The sequence below is a fragment of the Rhopilema esculentum genome, chromosome 11, assembly GCF_057945365.1.
Source record: "Rhopilema esculentum isolate cy_ngs chromosome 11, ASM5794536v1, whole genome shotgun sequence".
Lineage (NCBI taxonomy): Eukaryota > Metazoa > Cnidaria > Scyphozoa > Rhizostomeae > Rhizostomatidae > Rhopilema > Rhopilema esculentum.
This window is the reverse complement of record NC_142825.1, coordinates 1,228,649-1,235,187: the sequence shown is the minus strand read 5'-3', so window position 1 is coordinate 1,235,187 and position 6,539 is coordinate 1,228,649. Positions and strand designations below refer to the sequence as shown.

Sequence of the window (6,539 nt, the reverse complement as noted above, 5' to 3'; positions counted from 1 at the left end):
TAAAAGAAATTGCACAATTTCGACGTATTGAGCAATATATTGAGCCATAAAGTCAGAGATTACTGAGCAATGTATTGAGGCATTAAGAAGCTCCTTCGCTTGTTATTCTAAATACACGCTCAAAATTCTGTGGCCCTGGCACTCTGGCACCCAGTGTAGGGAATCACTTAAAATACATTCCAGTCTTACTCCTGCTCCAATTGATGCTATGGTGTGATTTTGCATATAATTGTACTTGTAATCCTTTTTGTTTTAAACAACAATGGAAACTAAAGAAATTTTTCAGCATTCCTGGTTCAAAACAGTCACCAAAGACCTTGAAAATGCAATGAAAAGGAAGCATTCAGGAAAAAAGGCTCGAAAGGGCATGGAAACGGATTATCACGGCCCAAGAACAGTTCATTAGTAAAATTAAAAATTACCTGAAATACAACAAGTAAACTAATATTTGAAACTCATTCCTAACAGTAGTGTCAACATGCCTATTTTAAAAAAACACGAGAAGAGCTGCTTCTTCACCTTCACTTACCTTTGTGTCAATGATGGATTATTTTGAATTGCTTCCGAGACAAGCTTTTTGCCAACTTCACTGCTTGTGTGAGACTTTCCGCATTACCAATGACGAAGAAGGAGATTCTCAATTTGATATCTGCAAAAAGTTTTAAAGAAATGTTATTCAAAGTTCTAAATTAGCTAATAAAGCTAATAGTTTTCTGCAGCCTTGAAACAACGAAAATTGATCCCCTAAATTGATCCCCTCTTAACAATCTGGCAATTGTTCCTGCCCTAAACTTCAAGTATATTCAACAGGGTTCAACGATTCAACTACAATTCAATCCTTTTCCCGCTTCTATTTGCACTCTGGCTTGTCCTTCTGGTTGTGCTTGATGGAGTTAATGGGTTAAATTTTAAACATTAGGCAAATATTGGCTCCATGAGTACTGTAAGGCTCACAAAGAGATGCAACACCCCCAAATATTGTTGTGGCTTTTGGCAAACATTTTATGAGCAAGAAATTAGTGTTTTCATCATTTTCCAGTCACCTAATTGGTAAAGTTAAAAAATGCCAGGTACAAAATAAAACAGATTGCAGACAAGAAAATTCAAAAAGAAAAGTACATTAAAATCTTCAATATAAATAATTATTCATGTTTCAAGTTGTAATTAAAATAGCAAAAAGGCAAAAGCAGACAGCAATCTTTGAGCTGGTTCACAATAACTTAAAATCGTTAAAGTTTAAACACTCATATAAAAAACTTCTTTTTGCAAGGATCCTCCATCTTAGGCTCCGAAGGGAAAAAGAAAGAGGACACTGAAGACTGTCATTACAGTGCTACTACCCCTATTGTATTTGCAAAATTTACCTCGGTGGGTGGCAATTTAAAAAATTTCAGAAATTCTGGTAGCAAACACTGCAATCAACTGATATCCATAAAGTGGACAATGTTGAATATACCCCTGGTTTATTTGGGAAACGACAAGATCTGCATAAAATGATCATTTTTTTAAATTTTTTTTTAAATGATCATTTTTGTTTATTTCATGAAGTGGACAATGTTGAATATACCCATGGTTTATTTCGGGAATGACAAGATCTGCATAAAATGATCATTTTTTCAAATTTTTATTTTTTATGAGGATTTGTCCATTTTGGCCATTCCATGAATTGGACAAGGCTGAATATAGCCCTGGTTTATTTCGGGAACAACAAGATCCGCATAAATGATCATTTGTTTATTTTTTTAAAATTATCAATTTTGTTTATTTCATGAAGTGGACAATGTTTAATATACCCCTGGTTTATTTGGGGAATGATAAGATCCACATAAAATGATCATTTTTTAAAATTTTTATTTTTTATGAGGATTTGCCCATTTTAGTCATTTCATGAAGTGGACAATGTAAATGTACCCTTGATTTATTTTGGGAACAACAAGATCCGCTTAAAATGATGATTTTTTGAAATTTTTATGAGGATTTGCCCATTTTGGTCATTTCATAAAGTGGAAAATGTTGAATATATCCCTCTCAACTTTAGCAACTTTTCAGATTTTCAAAGCAGGTATTGGGACTTCTCAACATTTCCAACATTTCAACAACAGCAGGGTCAACACTGCTCATCAGTTTCCCTAATCTGTTGCTTCTCATGATAAGGACAGATTGACGCAATGAACCAATGGCGAAATCACCATCCCTTTCTTTGGTGTGTAAAAAAGCCATCTGCCCTTGTTGGAAAAGCATTTTAGAACTGGTGCCTCTAGTTTTGAAAACAAGGATCAGGGAAACTAGAATCTGCTACTGTTCGTGAAGTTCAGTTAGCAGAAGAAATTTTAACCCTATCCAGACACAAAGTGCACCACCCCCCAGTTGGTTTTTCTTTCATAACTTCACGAGTTTCAAAGCAATACTCCTCAGAACTCCTGACTTTTAGTTTTAACCTGTCTGACACATGTTCATATAAAAGATCAAAAGACATTCTGGAAGATAGTTGGGTGTTTCCTGATCTGGTCCAGTGAGCCATAGATCTTCAAACCATCGGTTAGTTCATTGAGAACTGACAGTAGTGGATCAATCTTTACCTTGATAAAAATTGACCTAAATGGAAGCATATATAGCATACTTAGACAAAACAGACAAGATATGTTTTGATACATGAAATATCAAGAATAAAGCTAATTAGCTGAATTAACACAAATTAGCTGAAAATATGACCATTGCTTAGACCAATATTTTCAATACTGTATGATACTCTTGGCTAGACCAAACTGCAATAAATAATACCCTCAGTATACCTTCGAGCATATAGCATCCCCAGGTACCTCTTATGTGAAAGAACCATCCCCTGTGGTTGTTGCAACAGTATCAAATGTCTGCTGGATTTTCCTTCAGCATGAAATGTCAATAAATTGAAGTTTAAAATGATTTTCATCATTTGAACTTCAGTTTCAAGTGAAGGCCATCCTTAGGCAAAATGTTTCTCAATCATGGCACAGTTAAGTACTGCAATCACCAAACTCACTAATCACCACTAAACTATCAAACAGGTACATTCTTTGTTTAAAGTAGGGATCCTCCAATACTTACTGCAAGATGCTAGACTTTTTGTCCAAGCTGGCTTTCATGGGATTGCCCCTATAACCAACTGAGTCCAGCAGCTCTAATCCAGCTGGACTTGTCACTATTTCTTTAACTTTATCATCATCACAGGCTTGGAAAAGCTACAAGATCATAAAATCCAAGAGATAATTTTTCACTTTGGACTCAAGTGCACAAACAGTAATTTTATTGTGCACATTGAAACAGGTTGCTTTTGAAAGAAAACCCAAATTAAAACCTCCCTCTCTCTGACCCTCATTGCAATGTTTAAAGATGATGGAAATGTCACCAACTACTTCACAACCATTTGTTCATCAATCAAATCAACCTTGAAATGGGGGAAAGAGGTCTTCAGCAGTGAAAGGTAGAAGTTTGCAGGCAGTGACCGTACTTTCAACACAAAATGCATTCGACTCAAGGAGTTTGGATGGGATTGTAGAGAAAACATGAATCCTTGTCTGGTATCTCTCAACCCACAAACCATCATAACTAGATTCACCTTAAGTTATTTTCAACATAATGGGAATTGTTTGCAAACATAGCTAATAACAATTTTCAGTTCCAGAACAAATGACTGTACCCTGCAACAAACTGAATCTTGGCCAGTACATTAAAAAATCACAGTATCAGTGAATGCAATCACAGTTAAATTATCAGCAATCAGTGTAACTAAAGAATGTAAAATGAAAATTTAATCAAATCTCAAGACACTTTAAGATATTAGTTGATGATGCTAAAAATGGCAGCCAGGAACTTTGTTACAAATACAAGATGCGTTGCATTTTCAACCAAATTCCTATAAAATTGATCAAGAGTGTTTATCAGGAGCAATGAATCTTCTGAAAAGTATTCTTGCTGACATATTTAGCCTTATCATTTATTACCTCCCCATAAGTCTCACTGTAGCAGGAACCAGAAGGCAGAGTACAGGGAAGGCAATTCAGAACACTCTGTAAACCACTAGAAATATATGTATAAAGCCACTGTGAAAGGAAACAGGGTGCTGCACCACCATTGCAAACACTAGCAGCAAACAGATGTCCTATGCTCATTACAGTTCCATCGGCAATACTGATTGTCCCACAGCATGGCTCATATCCCATGTCATCAGTCCCAACAAAATAACAAGACTTGACTTCCTTGAAAGCCTCTGCAAAGATTAATATGGAATTAGTCATTCATGAATGATTTGTGATTTATAGCTGTCTTTTTGTGGCTTTACAGGGTGAGTCAGAAAATTTGGGGTGTTTGGTGGACCATTACCTTGCTTGTAGCCATCAAATTATCATCAACTAAATTTCCCATTGAAATCATTAGTTATAAAATATAATCTTCATAAGACCTGGTATAGGAATCTTGCAAACTGATTAAATCTTTAATGATACCCTTTCCATATTTTTCCCTTGCCAAAGTTACAGGTACTCTTGGTATTATAAGGGAACAATGCAAAAGTTAGGAAATAGCATTGTCAGTAAGCAGGGAGCCCAGTTTTGATCTACAGCATGTTGATCTGGTTGGAAGAAATATCTTCACAAGACAAAGAAGCAGACGTTTCCGATGTCTTCCAAACATATTCTGTGTACAGGGCATGTTATGAAGAGGTAATGCCAATGTTCAAAACATAAGTGCATTCTAAAGTTAGTTCCCATTGTAAAGACTAAAAAATATTGACTTTATCGATAGAGATCTATTGTTTAAATATTTTGTAGAATCTTACTTGAATAAAACTCTCTTGATACTCCACCAGAGTCAATGCCTGCTTCACCAACATAGTAAATTCTGTATGTTCTACCTTGCTTGTCTTTGTTCCAGGATTTCTTGAAGAACTGAATTGAATTGGCATGTTCACACTACTTATACTAACATTCTTTTACATTCAGAAGAGCTCATCTGCTCTTCAGGTAGACTTTGGCTAGCTTCTTCTAGTTCAACTCTGTAACCTTCTGCTTCTTCATCAGAGCTTTGAAGTGCAATGAATGGTGTTTCCTTGCTTTCTAGACAAGCATCTACACGTTCTTCAATCATAGAAACAAACAAAATTTTTTGTTACAGACAGGGCATCGCTCTGTTGCAACAAACGAAGAACCAAAGACGCTGTCATAGTCTTGATCTGTTGTTGTTGTTGTTTGGTCGGGTGCTGTTAGTGTCTGCACATTGACATTAGTGATTGGATCTTGGCTAAATGCAGGTACATGTGACAGGGTATCAGCAAAACCAGGAAATTGTAAGTCTGCTAAAGTGTCCATGCTCTGGACAATGAATTCAGTTTCCAAATCGACAGTTTCATCTTTTACATAAATAATTGGGGCCTTTTTTGAGGTTCTGGGCCTTCCTTTCCTCCTTCAAAGTCACTTTTAAGGCAAATGTAAAGATCCAGCTTTGAATACCGTTTCGAAAGTTCCTTCTTATAATCTTGAACAATGAAGGACTTGCCACTACCAGGTACCATTGTGGCCAGCTTTTGGTCTGGATATTGCAGTGCGTAAGACAAGAGGTGTATTAACCTTGATTTGAAAAAAATTGGCTCTGCACAGGTCACGTAATGAAAAATTACCTGGACTCCTAATGTCAACTTGTTTTGTGGTTTTTTTCTATTCAATGGGGGTTTTCAAAAATTAAGGGGCCAAATTTATTTGGTTTTTTGAGATACAACTGTTTATTATTAAATTAAGCAGAGTATGGTCATGTTGGAATTCGTTGCACCTGCCAGGGACTACATGTAGACCATTTATTTTTAGAAAACTGATCGACTGGACGGGCCACGTAGAGTTAAGAATTGCAGATCGTATGGCAAAATGTTTCTTAACCTGTAACAGCACTTAAAACTGTATCATCCACTTCTGACTGTTGTTGGTCACCGGAAGCTGCCAGTTCCATCTGATAATGACCTTTTATCAGCAAACCATAGAGCTTACATGAAATATCGTAAACAAGAGTTCTATAAGGTCACTGGCTGTCCCAAACAGTTGGAAGCTTTGAATGATCTTATGGCCAAATCTCCATTGGGCAATAAATAGAATTGAATGCAAATATATCTAACAATAGCTGCTGATTGCTGATATCAAGTATACATTTTCCTTTTAACAGTCTGTATCCCAAAATTGAACTGGAGCCCAAAATCACATCACTGTATGAGAATTGAACATCAATTATCCTTCCAGAAGAGCTTGATTTCTTTAAAAAAATAGATTCTGATGATTTCACTGACTACCCTGGCAAGCATTTCTAATTTAAACTATATCATATGTCCAATGATGTAGCTAAAAAAACTATACCAGCAATATCACAGCCATTGAACATACAATGAACAGACTCTAATGATGCTAGAACAATATCATAAAACAACTTTTGAAATTGAGTTTGTGTGTGTGATGTCAGAAAATCTTTTTTTAAAATAATTTTTAACCTTTGACAAACTGAGCCACTAAATTGCAAAATCACTT

At 35.8% G+C, this 6,539-nt stretch overlaps 1 pseudogene across 1 annotated transcript; it reads right to left on the bottom strand.

Annotated features, from left to right (window-relative positions):
* Window positions 1-1,430: 1,430 nt before the first annotated feature.
* Window positions 1,431-5,701, bottom strand: LOC148958815 (uncharacterized; annotated as a pseudogene). The gene is made up of 4 exons (XR_016144224.1): window positions 4,814-5,701; window positions 3,981-4,246; window positions 3,085-3,218; window positions 1,431-2,595 (listed from the first exon to the last, which is right to left on the bottom strand). The product of XR_016144224.1 is annotated as an uncharacterized LOC148958815 (transcript).
* Window positions 5,702-6,539: the final 838 nt, after the last annotated feature.